The sequence below is a fragment of the Nicotiana sylvestris genome, chromosome 12 (assembly GCF_000393655.2).
Source record: "Nicotiana sylvestris chromosome 12, ASM39365v2, whole genome shotgun sequence".
Classification (NCBI taxonomy): domain Eukaryota; kingdom Viridiplantae; phylum Streptophyta; class Magnoliopsida; order Solanales; family Solanaceae; genus Nicotiana; species Nicotiana sylvestris.
Genome location: NC_091068.1, coordinates 41,107,901 through 41,125,881, shown reverse-complemented (window position 1 = coordinate 41,125,881; position 17,981 = coordinate 41,107,901). Strand labels below are relative to the sequence as shown.

Sequence of the window (17,981 nt, the reverse complement as noted above, 5' to 3'; positions counted from 1 at the left end):
TTTGTGGATGATCTGTTGAGATGAATCGTAGGGTTTGGGATTTAAAAGTAATTGTAATACGTAATCCCCAATTCAGGTGTGCATTTCATGTGACCCTACCATAATTTTGAATAATAATAATAATAGAAATAACTGTGTTATAAATCCGGGTGTGAATTTCATGTGACCCGACTTCAATTTCCAATAATGTTTGTGAGCACCTAATTTTTGCCATACATGAAAATAACTCCTAAAAATAGACCTAAATAATTTTAATTGATTTTTAGGAATTTTCCTTTATTTAGTTGCATTTCATGCATTTTTAATATATTAAAATCATAGAAAAATGCATAAAATTTGTCATGTTTTATTTCATGCCATTTTAGGTTCAATTTGTATGTAGGAATTAATTACATTGAGTTAATTGCATTATTAAGAAAAAAATCACAAAAATAATTATTTTTACATATTTAGCTTTTAGTCTATAGAAATTAGTATTTTTACTTAGTTTTAAGTTAATTAGTTGTTTTAATAAATAAAGAATTTTATTTTTCTACAAAAAAATAGCTCAATTTAGATTTTTAATTAATTAAAGAAAAGAAAAAAGAAAAAATAAATAGAAAAAATCGGAAAAAATATTTGATCTTGTTTATTCAAAATTGGGTCAATCCTTAAATTTGCTTCAATTAATTAACTCAAGTCCAATCCCTTAGTCCAAGTCGATTACTCTAACCTACCCAATCCCTTATCCTTTAATAAAACCTAGATATAGAAAGAACACAACATTAGCTAATTAGCTTTCTCTTAAAATAGATAGAGAAACGGTGCATCCAAGCCCTTCTTCTTCTTCTCCATTTTCTTTTTGTTCGTTCTTCTTCTCCAATTCATCTTCATCTATCATACACACCCCCCGTCGCCGCAGCACTGTCTGAAACTAAAATAGCTTCTAAAAAAAGAGAGGAAAATAGGTTTAAAACGCGATCTCAGCAATTGCTTGGAATTACTGCTGCGTGCTTCCATTTTCTGGGTTTCCAAGTAATGTTTTGGATCTAAAATGCTGCTGACTCTGCTGTTGTTCCGTGCTCTGTTGAGCTTCACCCAGCATCTGTTTCTTAGCTTTTATTCGGCTTGTCGCAGACTTCAATTTCTGCAAGTTTAGCTCGGTTTCACTTGCGCAAAATTAGGTACGCACACATCAATTTGTAATTCCCTTGGTTTTGTTAAAATGATTGGAACCCGTATGTTGTCCTCAGTGCAAATGCTTCTCCACTTTCAATTTCCAAAATGTATTGGGTTATAAATTTTCTTGCAGTTAACTTTTTTCTGCTATGAATATTCTGAAGTACTTAGCTTTTGCTTTCCAATATTTTTGGCATTATTGTTTTCCGTGTCTGGTTATTGGTTTCTTAGTTGTAATGCACTTCAAGCATTCTAGGGCTCCACATCTCATTAATTTGTATTTTTATGGTTTCAATATAGCAAAGTTGGATTGATTTGCTGCTATTATTTAGTGTATTATTCCAATAATGGACTGAAGTGGATTGTGAAATCTCGTGTTAGCTTGTTAATTTCGGCTGCTGATTTGCTGCACTTTAGTCGGCTCATTCAATTCGCCCAAGGCTCCAATCGAGCCTAATGAGTGAAGTTAACATAACTGCTATAAAAGAGCTATTGTAGCAATTTCATTACACCTGTTTTGCTGCTTTGAATCTAATGTCCGCAAGATGTGTATGGTATTTCAATTTTGGGAAGTACCGGAAATAGTGAAATAGATTAAAAATGACAGTTACATATGTCAATTTCAATTCCTGATTTGGTTAGAACACTATGATTGGTTACTTGACTATCCTAAGTTCAGTTGCATTTTTGCTAGCTTGAAACTGCGTGTTGTAAAGGGATTTCCCATCTGTAGCCTTCTTTTTAGTTTGTGCAAAATCTTCTCATAAATTTTAACTTGGTATAAACTTGGTTAATCTTATGCAAAGTTAGTTTGCTATTGTGAGTTAAGACAGCCCATTGTATTTTTACTAATCAAAAGAAAAAATCAATTTAGTTTGGCAATTGGCCCATATTTTATAGCAATTTGAATTCTATAATCTGTTAATGTCTCACTTCCTCAAAACTAATGCCGTAACACTCACCTTCCCAAAGACTTCAAGCTAAAAAAAATGAATCAAAAAGAAAGCTAAAAAAAATGAATCAAAAAGAAAGCTAAAAAAAATGAATCAAAAAGAACACTGTAGTTTGCTTTAGGCACGCAATTAAATCATTATAACTACGAGTACGGTTCCCGTGACGTGGTTGTGATGCCAAATTAGATTAAAGTAGGAGCATCTTTAGTTTGCCTTAGAAGAAAAATACAAATCTTTCCTTTTAAAAAATAATTTGGGGTGTGTCATACACAAATAAAATCTTATAATCTATGGCCCTCACATAAGTAGTAAATTAGCATAGAAAATGCCTTGAACTTTCGTAGTTTGCTTTAGGCATGTTAATTAAATAATAGTCATAGCTACGGGTACGGTTCCCGTGACATAGTTTGTGACGCTTGATTACTAAAATCTGGGGGTACATTTATGTGACCCGGCCACAATTTAATCTTTAATAATTTAAACATGTTGTAGATTGTGGGTACGGTTCCCGTGACATGATTCGCGATATGTAACAATAATTAATTAAAAGCGGTTTAAAAAGTTAAAAATGCACAATAGGTTTAAAATGTGTAGTAAATTAGATAATAGGCTAATTATTAATAGTTTAAGCGACCGTGCTAGAACCACGGAACCCAAAAATACCTAACACCTTCTCCCGGGTTAACAGAATTCCTTACTTAGAATTTCTAGTTCGTTGACTTTTAAAAATAAAGTCGAAATTTCCTCAATTTGGGATTTAAAAATAAACCGTTGACTTGGGACACCAAATAAATTATTCCAAGTGGTGACTCTGATAAATTAATTAATTCCATTTCGAATAATGTCACTTTAATTGGAAAATCTCCCTTATACACTTTCGGGTGGTAAAAAGGAGGTGTGACAATGTTAAATAAATTAAACATGTCGCGAACCGCGGGTGCATTTCATGTAGCGTGGTTTACGATTTGTTTTCAAAAACAAACAAGTGTATGACGGTTATGAATTTCCTTAAAAACATTAAAAGCGGTTAAAAAGTAAAAAACGCACTTAGGTTCAAAATGTGTAATTAATCAGATAATTAGGCCAATATTAATAGTTAAGCAACGGTGCTAAAATCACGGAATCCGGGAATGCCTAACACCTTCTCCCGGGTTAACAGAATTCCTTACCCAGATTTTTGTGTTCGCAAACTATATAACACAGTCAAATTTTCTCGATTCGTGATTTTAAACCGGTGACTTGGGACACCAATAAACTATCCAGGTGGTGAATCTGATTTTAATATAAATAATCTCGTTTCGATTGTCACTTAAATTGGAAAAAACTCTCCTTATACCTCTTCCCGGGGTAGAAAAAGGAGGTGTGACAGCTCTGGCGACTCTGCTGGGGATAAGAACTTAGAACTTCTGGTTTAGTGTTCAGAATTCGAGCTTATAGCCTGTTTGGCCAAGCTTTTTTTGGCCAAAAGTGTTTTTTTTTTTTTGCCAAAAGCACCTTTGGCCAAAATTTGAGGTGTTTGGCCAAGCTTTTGGAAGGAAAATAAGTGTTTTTGAGGAGAAGCAGAAACATTTTTAGAGAAGTAGAAAAAAAGTAGCTTCTCTCCAAAAGCACTTTTTTGAGAAGCACTTTTGAGAAAAATACACTTAGAAATATTTTTTTAAGGCTTGACCAAATACTAGTTGTTGTTCAGAAGTGTTTTTCAAACTAATTAGCCAAACACAAACTGCTTCTCACCAAAAGTACTTTTGAAAAACAAGCACTTCTCAAAATAAGTTGATTTTTGCAGCTTGGCCAAACGGGCTATTAGAATGTCTGTTATAGTTGGCTTTATTTATTATCTGATTTTTATGTCTTTGAGCCTAATATGCTAAATGTCGCTTTTTACCGCTTTGATATTGTTTGAATTGTATATAAACTATTACGAAATCCTCCTCTCTCTGAGTCTTCTAAATCATCTGGGAAGTGTGCACTTCGTGTGACTTCTTTTCTGTTAGAGTCATATCCCAAGGATAAAAGGGTTCATTTGGCGGACCAATGAGGGTTGAGGATAAATGAAAAAAGGGTGAAGTGTAAAAAATAAAGCAAGTGGGGCTCAGTTATATTTTTCTTTCACATTTTTTAAAGAAAGACAAAAAAAAATGAAAAATCCAAAAAGATTTTGCACTTTCCCATCATTTTCCAAAAAAAAAAAAAAATCAAATCAGAAAAAGAGGAAAAAGAAAATTCAAACAAGAGATTTCGTGTTTCATCATTTTTAAAACAAAAAAAAGACAATATGTATTTTCTCTAAATTAGTTTATTAATTCTCGCTCATATCAAATCTTCCCGAACTAAGCATACCTGATTCTCGTCTTTCAGGGCGTGATACGTAGGCAACCCACATAGGGTCCGGTTCCTAGTGAGTCTTAGTTTCTTGGCTTCGCGGGGTCTTAGCCAAATCTTGCAGTTTTAGCCACTTTTAGCCACATAGGTTAATTTTAGAAAAATAGTCACAATCAGTCATGTCTTGCATGTGTCCAACAAGAAGGGTTATTGTCTTACATAGTGTTCTACGTCTTTAACTTTATTTGGTCTTAATTTTCTCATACAGGTGTGGGTCTACTTACCGGAGTTTGAGCATGACAGACACCCCGGGACCATCCAGTCAGGATCGCTCATTCAGGAGTTGCTTAAGGATATTTTTTTTTATTTTTTATGTTTTGAGTCTGTTCTTCATTTTATGTCGTCTTTTACTTTCTAGTTTTGTACAGTAATGTCGAGTCTTTTATTATTGTACTTTCTACTTTGTATTTAAAAAAGTGTGTTATAACTCAAAAATCCAAAAAAAGATGTTTTGCGTTTTATATTTCTATTAGAAGTTTTCTTTAGAATACTAATTATAGAAATAGAAAAAATTCTTTTGAGGTGGTTTTCCTTTAGGAAATTAATATCTAGAACTCAAAATAAAAAATTACTTTTATATTTCCTTTAGTATATTAAGACTAAAAATTTAATAAAAAAAAAGAATTTCCTTTTAGTACCTCTTTAAAAGTTTTCTTTAAGATATTAATTCCAAAAATCCAAAAAGTTTTTCTTTTGAAGTTCTTCTTTGGGAAATTAATGGAAAATGAATAAAAAAAATTCTTTTTATTTTTACGATAACTTCAGGACATTGTACATATAATAAAAAAAAATAACATAGTTTATCTTAAGAGTTTCTTTCTTAGGTAATCAAAATTGAAATCCAAAAATATTTTTTTTTATCTTTTTCAGTTCTTAGTTCGAAATCTTTCTTTCAGGATATCAAATGAAAATTCAAAATATTTTTCTTTGGTTCATCCTTTAGATTTCCTTCCTAAAAAAAAGAATCAAAAAATATTTTTCTCTTCTAAGGGTTTTTCCTTAATAATTTCTCATCAGAGTATTCATTAAGAAAAGATAAAAAATGAGAACGTTAGTTTGTTTACTTTATTCTCGATCTTCCCGAACTACGCAAAGATCTGATTCATGCGGCGTCATGATACGTAGGCAACCTACATAGGGTTCGATCGAATCATTTTTTTATTATTAAAAGAAGAAAAAGAAAAAAAAAGAAAAGAAAAAAAGGAGATGAAATTATGGGATGTGAGAAACGTGAGGAAAGAAAAGAGTGATAATTAGAAAAAAAAAGGAAGGAAAATGAGCAAGCAAGTGCTAGAAAAGAAACGAAAAGAGAAGATTGAAGGGAACAAATTGGGATGATGCCAAGTGACATGGTGACCCTCGAAGTCATTCTAGAACCGTTAATTGTTGCTAGGTGCATTGCACACAATGTGATATTTTTAGCTGTTAAATGCCCTAATGCTAACAGGATGACCCAATTTTGTTCCCTTTTGTTATCTTCATTGAGTAGAAGGGTGGTTAGTTTGTGGTTCTTAAGGTAACTCATCCATACAACACTAGGTCAAAGAGCAAGGTAGTCATGGCTGGCAAAGAGTTGAATACGGGTGTTACTGATCCGTCTAAGGAGATGGTTGAGTTAGAATCTGAGTTGAAAGAAGTGGTCTTAAGGTTGAAAGGACAGATGGCTGAAATATACCAAGCCTAGATTAGTGGGCGTCCTCCATCATTATTTTCCACTAGCTACCCTAAAACCTTATCACCATTTCGCCACTGTTACAAATCCAGATTCCCACTGATGCTGATATCTTCTCACAACCTTTTCACACTCCACCCACCAAAACTACCTCATATCCCGCTCCTTTGACCACTCATGTTTTTGCAGCTCATTCACCTGCTACCTTTCCTCGATCCTCTAGCGAGACTGTGTTCAAAATCCCCGATGCCCAACACTATGCTCAAGAACCAATTTTCACGGTCTCGGGTCCATACTCTTACGCTCCTCATTTTGAGCCTCCCGGTGAGACTGCAAAGCCTGCTAAGATAGTGGAGCAAGATGAGATATCTAGAAAGCTGAAAAGATTTAAGATGCCAAAGTTTAATTTGTATGACGAACGGGGAGATCCAGTAGCCCACCTAAGGGGTTATTATAGTGAAATGAGAAGTGTTGGCGAGAAAAATGAGTTGCTGATGGCGTATTTCAGTGAGAGCCTGGCTGGGGTAGCTTTTGAATGAGATACTCGTCAAAATGTCGGTAAGTGGCATACGTGGGATGACATGGCTCAAGACTTTGTGCGACACTTTCAGTACAATATAAACATTGTCCCAGACCGCTCCTCCCAATCTCAGATGGAAAAGAAACCAAAGGAAAGTTTTAGGGAATTTTGGTTCAGATGGAACGAACAAAGTTGCTCGGGACAGTCCTCCCACTGATAGAAAAGATGTTGCTAAGCCCCGCCAACGACAGGATCTAGTGGGCATTCCTACTAAATGCTTTCAGCCTCAATATCGACCCCATGAACATCCCCAAACTCCACATAATCTACCCCAGTATTATCCTCCGAACAACGTCCGACCATCTATCCAGCCACTAGGTCACTCCAAAAAGCAAGCACCAGCATCCCAAAATTCTCGAGCGCCTTCACACCATTTTCAGGCACCCTATGACCCTAAAAATCATAGGCATAAAGGGAAACAAAGGCAAAGAAATAGTTTCATGCCAATCGAAGAATCCTACACAGGCCTGTTTGAGAAGTTAAAACATTCTGGCCTGATTGAGCCGCTCCTCGGCTATACTCCGGACCCATATGCAAAAGGTTTTGATCCTACTGTACGGTGCATGTAACAATCTAATGTTCAAGGGCATAGCATTTAAGATTGTCGTGCTTTGAAAAGGGAAATAGAAAGAATGATTCAATAAAGGATGGTTGGGATTAAGGACAGTGACATGCGGTATGCGAATCCCCATGGGAACTTGCTGACTGAAGAAAATGTGATTGAAGTTGGTGAAGGTCCCAATGATATTGATGTGGAACGTAATGGCTAAGATGTCGAGCTTGGTAATTGGAAAGACGCTCCTTTCTTGGCTAGCCAGGGGAGTCCTGGTGATTTATTTTGTTGTCATTTCTGTTGTCCGGGTTATTTTAGGGTTGTAATCCACACATTCTCTTATGACTCAAACCCTTCTATCCTTTTATTTTGCCTAGTTCGTTTAGTCGTATTAACTCATTTAGTGTTGTCTAGGTTTGTTCCAGGGTTGTGACCCCAGTTTATTTTGCTTGCTTTGTTGTTCAAACCCTTTCACCGTCTGTTTAGTGCAATTTTCTGTTTTCTGTTATTTCTAGTCATTTTTTGTTTAGTTCATTTCTCCTTTTATAGTTTTTTATGCTGGCTCTAGTGACATGGAATGTACGTATAATTCTTAGCCTGCCCTTAAAAGTTAGTCTAATCATGAAGCAATGAAACAATTTTGAAGATGATAGGGACACTTGAGGGAAATAAGTACAAATTTGGACATTTTGAGATCATTTAAAACCCAAATCATGTGAAACAGGGGAGGGTAATTTGGGAAGTTTATAGAATGACAAGAATTCGTTAAAGGAGAGTACATCCCGGACAATTTGAAGCAAGCAACTTTAAGTTCAAGTGCATCTCAAGTTACAAGATAAATTCAAGAAAGTTTTCTCCGAATTGACAGAGGATATCCATTGTAAAGAGGGAATCACCTAATAAGAGTTTTGTACTTGACAAGGCACTAAAAAATAGAGAAAGTGGAAAGCATATTAGTGATATCAATACCGAAGTTGTAAAAGAATGTTGTGTGTGCTCTTCCTTTTTCATTTCAAGTTGCATGTGTTGTACGTGGAATTTTCAAGGATTGGGAGACCCTCTTTCAGCTACCCAAACACTTATACCATTCAATACCATTTTGAGACTGTACTGATTTCTTTGACCTCCCCTCTTTTAGAATCAAGTTAGAGTGATACGAATAAAATTATCCCCATAGGTTTATTTTAGAAAGTTCATTCCAAAAGAAAAAATACAAAAAAAAGAGACAAAATAGAAATAAAGAAAAAAAGGAAAAAGAAAAAAAGAGAAAAAAAAGAAGAAAAGAAAAAGAAAAAGAAAAATAGTAACAAAGAGTAGTCTTGTGAACTATATTCGACCTGATTCTTGTCACCACAAGATACGTAGGCAGCCTTACGGTTCAGTCGCACCAAATAAAATATTTCATAATCCCACAAAGTCGAGAGTGGGGCAGTCTTTCTTAGAAATTCCATCTCAAAAAGAATAGAAAAAAAAGAATCAAATTCCCTTGTTTTAGAATTGGGGCAAAGTTTTTTAAATAGATTCCAAAAGTTGTAAATAAATTAACCCTGTTATCTTAGTTGTTTTGAGCCTTTGTGATATCCTTTCTTTCTAACCCTGTCCAAAAGCCACATTACAGTCCAAAAAGACCTCCCAGATAATCTTTGAGAGTGCTGAGTTAGCCATGCCAAGAGCATATGATGTTTTTACTATGGTCAATGCATTCTCATCTACAGAATCGGAGGAAATAAAAAGAAAAAGAACAAAATGAGAGAGTTTTATCGGTGAAAACTTCACAAGCACCATAAGGCGATGGTAAGTTGAGAGAAAAGAACAAAATGAGAGAGTCTTATTGGTGAAAACCTTCACAGGCACCATAAGACGATGATGAGTTGAGAGAAAGAACAAAATGTGAGAGGCTTGATGGTGAAAACCCTTCGGGCACTACAAGTCAAATAAGGATCGTGAATCAGATTGGATAATCGGAGCATTGAACCCCATTTTCACGGTTTAGGGGGTATAACAAGAGTTGAACATTAGACTTGCTTGACAGATTAGGCCACTTAATTCAAAGGTGTATGTCATGGTTAATAGAGTTGATATCCACATCTGATAAGTTTCTACTTTGTAGTTTTCTTGTTAGGAATCATCTCTTTCCATTGTCCTTTACTCTGTTCCTTTTGTCTTGTTTACTTCCTCTTCATGAGTCTGTTTGGTCGGAACAAGTGAGAAATGACTTCAAAATTCGCTACCAACTTTCCAATTGCACAAAGCAGAGTCTGGCTAGTACATTAAAGTGGTTTAATCTAGGAAAGAACAACATGCGTACTGAGTGAGTGGCAATTGATGTGCTTTGGAATTCATTTGAAATACAAAGGTTTGATATATGTCAATTCATGAGCACAATACAACAGATAGAGGGCTTGGGTTTGAATGAATCAGAGATATTTTCTGTGATAAGGTTGACAGAGAAAGTGGTTAACCAATAACAAGCAAGGTCTTCCAAGTGGAAATCAAAGTTATCATGGAAAGTGAAGGAGCAACAGACCTTAAGGCCAAGGCCAGTAGTATACGTTAGGAAAGAACAGCAGGCGCACTGAGTAGTTAATAATCAACGTGCTTTGGGATTCATGGGAAATACAAAGGTTTGGTATATGTCAATTTATGAACACAATGCAACAGATAGATGATGTTGGGTTTGAACGGATCAGAGGTATTTTCTGTGATAAGGGTGTTAGAGAAAGTGGTCAGTCAATAAACAAGCAATGTCTTTCGAGTTGAAATCAAAGTTATCATGGCAAGGGAAGGAGCAATCACCCTCGAAGTCAAGGCCACAAACCAACCACTATGTTTAAACTCACAAGTTTTCTTTGAACAGAGACGAAAATTGTGTCTAAATAAAAGCTTGGAAGTTGGAATTTTTTTCAAGTATCATTCCCAAATTTTGTCAGCATAAAGGCGGTTTGAGAAGGGGAAAGAAAAATTTGTTCGATCTGCAGGAACCCTTCATGAGGAAAAACATGGTTCAGGGGCAAGGAATTTTATTCGTTCTGCAGAGATCCTCCAGGAAGAGAGCATGGGTCAGGTAAATTCATTCTCAGCTTTTCAGGACCCTCTTGGATAATGGGATTTAATTTATAATGATCAGGACCCTCCTGGATAATGGGATGTAGTTTTAAATTGTCAGGACCTTCCTGGATAATGGGATTTAATTTTAAGTTTTTAGGACCCTCATAGATAATGAGATTTAGCATAATTTTTACCGTCAGGAAATAGAATTTAGCTTTCAAGTTTTCACTCTTAAGATAAGATTTACTTTTCAAGGCCCTCCTGGATAATGGGACTTAGTTTTTAAATTCTCAGAGCTCTTTTGGGTAACATGATTCGATTAACACTCACAGATTCACCCAGATACCAAACTGGGCAGAAAAGTTTTTTCTGTTTTGTCTGTTTTGTTGTAATGGCAGGCGCCCACCTGGAGAACAAGGGAATATATTTCAAGTTTTGGCAATCATGTGCCCACCTGGAGAACAAGGGAATACAGTTCGAGTTTTGGCAATCAAGCGCCCACCTGGAGAACAAAGGAATATATTTCAAGTTTTGGCAATCAGGCGCCCACCTGGAGAACAAAGGAATATAATTTTAGTTTTGGTAATCAGGCGCCCACCTGGAGAACAAGGGAATACCGTTCAAGTTTTTGGTAATAAGGCGCCCACCTGAAGAACACATGAATATAGTTCATGTTTTTGGCAATCAGGCGCCCATCTGGAGAATAAGGAAATACAGTTCAAGTTTTTGGCAATAAGGCGCCCAACTAGAGAACAAGGGAATGCAGTTCAATTTTTGGCAATCTGGCGTCCACTGGAGAATAAGGGAATACGGTTCAAGTTTTGGTTATCAGGCGCCCACCTTGAGAACAAGGGAATACAGTTCAAGTTTTTAGTAATCAGGCACCCACCTGGAGAACAAGGGAATACAGTTCAAGTTCATGGCAATCAGATGCCCACCTGGAGAATAAGGGAATACAGTTCAAGATTATGGCAACCAGGCGCCCACCTGGAGAACAAGGGGATACAGTTCAAGTTTTTGGAAATCAGGCGCCCACCTGGAGAACAAGGGAATACAGTTCATGTTTTGGCAATTAGGCGCCCACCTGGAGAACAAGGGTATACAGTTCAAGTTTTTGGCAATTAGGAGCCCACTTGGAGAACAAGGGAATCCAGTTCAAGTATTTGGAAACCAGACGCCTACCTAGAGAATATGAGAATATAGTTCAAGTTTTTGGTAATCAGGTGCCCACCTGGAGAAGAAGGGAATACAGTTCAAGTTTTTGGCAATAAGGCACCCAACTAGAGAACAAGGGAATGCAATTCAAGTTTTGGCAATCAGGCGTCCACTGGAGAATAAGGGAATACGGTTCAAGTTTTGGTAATCAGGCATCCACCAGAAAAGTAAGGGAATATAGTTCAAGCTTTTGGCAATCAGGCGCCCACCTGGAGAATAAGGGAATACAGTTCAAGTTTTGGCAATTAGGCGCCCACCTGGAGAACAAGGGAATACAGTTCAAGTTTTGGTAATCAGGCGCCCACCTGAAGAAGAAGGGAATACAATTCAAGTTTTTCACCTGGAGAAGAAGGGAATACAATTCAAGTTTTTTGTAATCAGGCGCCCACCTGGAGAACAAGGGAATACAGTTCAAGTTTTTGGTAATCAGGCGCCCACCTAGAGAATAAGGGAATACAGTTCAAGTTTTTGGCAATCAATCGACCACCTGGAGAACAAGGGAATACAGTTCAAGTTTTTGGAAATCAGGCGCCCACCTTGAGAACAAGGGAATACAATTCAAGTTTTGGCAATCAGGCGCCCACCTAGAGAATAAGGGAATACTGTTCAAGTTTTGGTAATTAGGCACCCACCTAGAAAATAAGGGAATAATGTTCAAGTTCTTACAATCAGGTGCCAACTTTGAGAATAAGGGAATACCGTTTAAGTTTTGGCTTTCAGGCGCCCACCTAGAGAACAAGGGAATACAGTTCAAGTTTTGGTAATCAGACGCCCACTTGGAGAACAAGGAAAACGGTTCAATTTTTTGATAATCAGGCGCCCACCTGGAGAACAAGGAAATACAGTTCAAGTTTTGGTAATCAAGCGCCCACCTGGAGTAGAAAAAGGGAATACAGTTCAACTTTTTGGCAATCAGGCGCCCACCTGGAGAACAAGGGAATACAGTTCAAGTTTTGGCAATCAGGCCCCCACCTGGAAAATAAGGGAATACAGTTCAAGTTTTTGCCAATCAGGCGTCCACCTGGAGAACAAGGGAATACAGTTCAAGTTTTGGTAATTAGGAGGCCTACCTAGAGAACAGGGAAATACGGTTCAAGTTCTTGGCAATCAGGCGCCCACCTAGAGAACAAGGGAATACAATTCAAGTTTTTGGCAATCGGGCGCCCACCTAGAGAATAAGGGAATACGGTTCAAGTTTTTGGCATCAGGCGCCCACCTAGAGAACAAGGGAATACAGTTCAAGTTTTTGGCAATGAGGCGCCCACCTGGAGAACAAGGGATGAAAGTTCAATTTTTTGCAATAAGGGTCCCACCTGCAGAGTAAGGGAATACAGTTCAAGTTATTCGCAATCCGGCGCCCACCTGGAGAACAAGGGAATACAGTTCAAGTTCTTGGCAATCAGGCGCCCACTTCGAGAACAAGGAAATACAGTTCAAGTTTTTGGTAATCAGGCGCCCACCTAGAGAATAAGGGAATACTGTTCACCTTTTGGTAGTTAGGCACCCACCTGAAGAACAATTGAATACAGTTCAAGTTTTTGGCAATCAGGCGCCCACCTAGAAAACAAGGGAATACAATTCAAGTTTTGGCAATTAGGCACCCACCTGGAGAACAAGGGAATATAGTACAAGTTTTTGGAAATCAAGCGCCCACCTGGAGAACAAGGAAATACAATTCATGTTTTTGGAAATCAGGCGCCCACCGGGAGAACAAGGGAACACAGTTCAAGTTTTGGAAATTAGGCACCCGCCTGGAAAATAAGGGAATACGGTTCATGTTTTTGCAATCAGGCACCCACCTGGAGAACAAGGGAATACCGTTTATGTTTATGGAAATCTGGCGCCCACCTGGAGAACAAGAAAATACAGTTCAAGTTTTTGGCAATAAGGCACCCACCTAGAGAATAAGGGAATATAGTTCAAGTTTTTGGCAATAAGGCACCACTTGGAGAACAAGGAAATACAATTCACATTTCGGCAATCAGGTGCCCACTTGGAAAACAATGGAATACAGTTCAAGTTTTTGGCAATAAGGCGTCCACCTGGAGAACAAGGAAATACAATTCAAGTATTTGGCAATCGGGCACCTACTTGGAGAACAAGGGAATACAGTTCAAGTTTTGGTAATCAAGGGCCCACCTGGAGAACAAGGGAATACAGTTCAAGTTTTGGTAATCAGGTGCCCACCTGGAGAAGAAGGGAATACAATTCAAGTTTTTCACCTGGAGAAGAAGGGAATACAATTCAAGTTTTTTGTAATCAGGTGCCCACCTAGAGAACAAGGGAAACAGTTCAAGTTATGGCAATCAGGCGCCCACCTAGAGAACCAGGGAATACAATTCAAGTTTTGGCAATCAAGCGCCCACCTGGAGAACAAGGGAATACAGTTCAAGTTTTTGGCAATCAGGTGCCCACCTAGAGAACAAGGGAATACAGTTCAAGTTTTGGTTATCAGGCGCCCACCTTGAGAACAAGGGAATACAGTTCAAGTTTTTAGTAATCAGGCACCCACCTGGAGAACAAGGGAATACAGTTCAAGTTCTTGGAAATCAGATGCCCACTGGAGAATAAGGGAATACATTTCAAGATTTTGGCAACCAGTGCCCACCTGGAGAACAAGGGGATACAGTTCAAGTTTTTGGCAATCAGGCGCCCACCTGGAGAACAAGGGAATACAATTCATGTTTTTGAAATCAGGCGCCCACTTGGAGAACAAGGGTATACAGTTCAAGTTTTTGGCAATTAGGCGCCCACTTGGAGAACAAAGGAATCCAGTTCAAGTATTTGGCAACCAGACGCCCACCTAGAGAATAAGGGAATACAGTTCAAGTTTTTGGTAATCAGGTGCCCACCTGGAGAAGAAGGGAATACAGTTCAAGTTTTTGGCAATAAGGCGCCCAACTAGAGAACAAGGGAATGCAGTTCAATTTTTGGCAATCTGGCGTCCACTGGAGAATAAGGGAATACGGTTCAAGTTTTGGTTATCAGGCGCCCACCTTGAGAACAAGGGAATACAGTTCAAGTTTTTAGTAATCAGGCACCCACCTAGAGAACAAGGGAATACAGTTCAAGTTCATGGCAATCAAATGCCCACCTGGAGAATAAGGGAATACAGTTCAAGATTATGGCAACCAGGCGCCCACCTGGAGAACAAGGGGATACAGTTCAAGTTTTTGGCAATCAGGCGCCCACCTGGAGAACAAGGGAATACAGTTCATGTTTTGGCAATTAGGCGCCCACCTGGAGAACAAGGGTATACAGTTCAAGTTCTTGGCAATCAGATTCCCACTGGAGAATAAGGGAATACAGTTCAAGATTTTGGCAACCAGTGCCCACCTGGAGAACAAGGGGATACAGTTCAAGTTTTTGGCAATCAGGCGCCCACCTGGAGAACAAGGGAATACAATTCATGTTTTTGAAATCAGGCGCCCTTTTGGAGAACAAGGGTATACAGTTCAAGTTTTTGGCAATTAGGCGCCCACTTGGAGAACAAAGGAATCCAGTTCAAGTATTTGGCAACGAGACGCCCACCTAGAGAATAAGGGAATACAGTTCAAGTTTTTGGTAATCAGATGCCCACCTGGAGAAGAAGGGAATACAGTTCAAGTTTTTGGCAATAAGGCGCCCAACTAGAGAACAAGGGAATGCAGTTTAATTTTTGGCAATCTGGCGTCCACTGGAGAATAAGGGAATACGGTTCAAGTTTTGGTTATCAGGCGCCCACCTTGAGAACAAGGGAATACAGTTCAAGTTTTTAGTAATCAGGCACCCACCTGGAGAACAAGGGAATACAGTTCAAGTTCATGGCAATCAAATGCCCACCTGGAGAATAAGGGAATACAGTTCAAGATTATGGCAACCAGGCGCCCACCTGGAGAACAAGGGGATACAGTTCAAGTTTTTGGCAATCAGGCGCCCACCTGGAGAACAAGGGAATACAGTTCATGTTTTGGCAATTAGGCGCCCACCTGGAGAACAAGGGTATACAGTTCAAGTTTTTGGCAATTAGGCGCCCACTTGGAGAACAAGGGAATCCAGTTCAAATATTTGGAAACCAGACGCCTACCTAGAGAATATGGGAATACAGTTCAAGTTTTTGGTAATCAGGTGCCCACCTGGAGAAGAAGGGAATACAGTTCAAGTTTTTGGCAATAAGGCACCCAACTAGAGAACAAGGGAATGCAATTCAAGTTTTGTCAATCAGGCGTCCACTGGAGAATAAGGGAATACGGTTCAAGTTTTGGTAATCAGGCATCCACCAGAAAAGTAAGGGAATACAGTTCATGTTCTTGGAATCAGGCGCCCACTTGGAGAACAAGGGAATACCGTTGAAGTTTTGGCAATCAGGCGCCCACCTGGAGAACAAGGGAATACAGTTCAAGTTTTGGTAATCAGGCGCCCACCTGGAGAACAAGGGAATACAGTTAAATTTTTTGGCAATTAGGCGCCCACCTGGACAACAAGGGAATACAGTTCAGGTTTTGGTAATCAGGCTCCTACCTGGAGAATAAGGTAAAACAGTTCACGTTTTGGCAATCAGGCGCCCACTTGGAAAACCAGGGAATACAGTTCAAGTTTTGCAATCAAGCGCCCACCTAGAGAAAAAGGGAATGCGGTTCAAATTTTGGTCATCAGGCGCCCACCTGGAGAACAAGGAAATACAGTTCAAGTTTTGGAAATCAAGCGCCCACCTGGAGAACAAGGGAATACAGTTCAAGTTTTGCAATCAGGCACCCACCCGGAGAACAAGGGAATAAAGTTCAAGGTTTTGGTAGTCAGGCGCCCACTTGGAGAATAAGGGAATACAGTTCAAATTTTTGGCAATCAGGCGCCCACCTGGAGAACAAGGGAATACAATTCAAATTTTTGGCCATTAGGCTCCACCCGGAGAACAAGGAAATATAGTTCATGTTTTGGCAATCAGGTTCCCACCTGGAGAACAAGGGAATACAGTTCAAGTTTTTGGCAATCTGGCGCCCACTTGGAGAACAAGGGTATACAGTTCAAGTTTTTGGCAATCAGGCGCCCACCTGGAGAACAGGGGAATACAATTCAAGTTTTGGCAATCAAGCGCCCACCTGGAGAACAAGGAAATATAGTTCAAGTTTATGTAATTAGGCGCCCACCTAGAGAACAAGAGAATACAATTCAAGTTTTGGAAAACAAGCGCCTACCTGGAGAATAAGGGAATACAATTCAAGTTTTTTCAATCAGGTGCCCACCTGGAGAACAAGGGAATGTAGTTCAAGTTTTGGCAATCAACCGCCACCTGGAGAACAAGGGAATACAGTTCAAGTTTTGGGTAATAGGCGCCCACCTAGAGAATAAGGGAATACGGTTCAAGTTTTGGTAATCAGGCACCCACCTGGAAAATAAGGGAATACAGTTCAAGTTCTTGAAATCAGGCGCCCACTTGGAGAAGAAGGGAATACCTTCTTGTTTTGGCAATCAGGCGCCCACCTGGAGAACAAGGGAATACAATTCAAATTTTTGTAATCAGGAGCTTATTTAGAGAATAAGGGAATACAATTCAAGTTTTTGGCAATCAGGCGCCCACCTGGAGAACAAAAGAATATAGTTCAAGTTATGGCAATCAGGCGCCCACTTGGAGAACAAGGGAATATAGTTCAAGTTTTGGTAATCAGGCGCCCACTTGGAGAACAAAGGAATATTGTTAAAGTTTTGGCAATCGGGCATACACATGGAGAACAAGGGAATACGGTTTAAGTTTTGGTAATCAGGCACCCAACTGGAAAATAAGGGAATAAGGTTCAAGTTCTTACAATCAGGCGCCTACTTGGAGAACAAGGGAATACCGTTCAAGGTTTAGCAATCAGCCGTCCACCTGGAGAACAAGGGAATACAGTTCGTGTTTTGGTAATCAGGTGCCCACCTGAAGAACAAGAGAATATAGTTCAAGTTTTTGGCAATCAGACACCCACCTGGAGAACAAAGGAATACAATTCATGTTTTTGTAAGCAGGCGCCCACATAGAAAACAAGGGAATACAATTCAAGTTTTGGCAATCAGGCGCCCACCTTGAGAACAAGGGCATATAGTACAAGTTTTTGGCAATCAAGCGCCCACCTGGAGAATAAGGAAATACTATTCAAGTTTTTGGAAATCAGGCGCCCACCTGGAGAACTAGGGAATACAGTTCAAGATTTGGAAATTAGGCGCCCGCCTAGAAAACAAGGGGAATACGGTTCAAGTTTTTGCAATCAGGCACCCACCTGGAGAACAAGGGAATACAGTTTATGCTTTTGGAAATCAGGCGCCCACCTGGAGAACAAGGGAATACAGTTCAAGTTTTTTGCAATCAGGCACCCACCTGGAGAACAAAGGAATACAGTTTAAGTTTTTGGTAATCAGGCGCCCACCTGGAAAACAAGGGAATATAGTTCAAGTTTTTGGCAATCA

The 17,981-nt window shown here is 38.9% G+C and overlaps 1 long non-coding RNA gene across 1 annotated transcript; it reads left to right on the top strand.

The window, feature by feature from the left end:
* The first annotated feature begins 773 nt into the window (after positions 1-773).
* Positions 774-4,962, top strand: LOC138884178 (uncharacterized). The gene is made up of 2 exons (XR_011404341.1): positions 774-1,163; positions 4,702-4,962. It is a non-coding gene; the product is annotated as an uncharacterized lncRNA (long non-coding RNA).
* Positions 4,963-17,981: the final 13,019 nt, after the last annotated feature.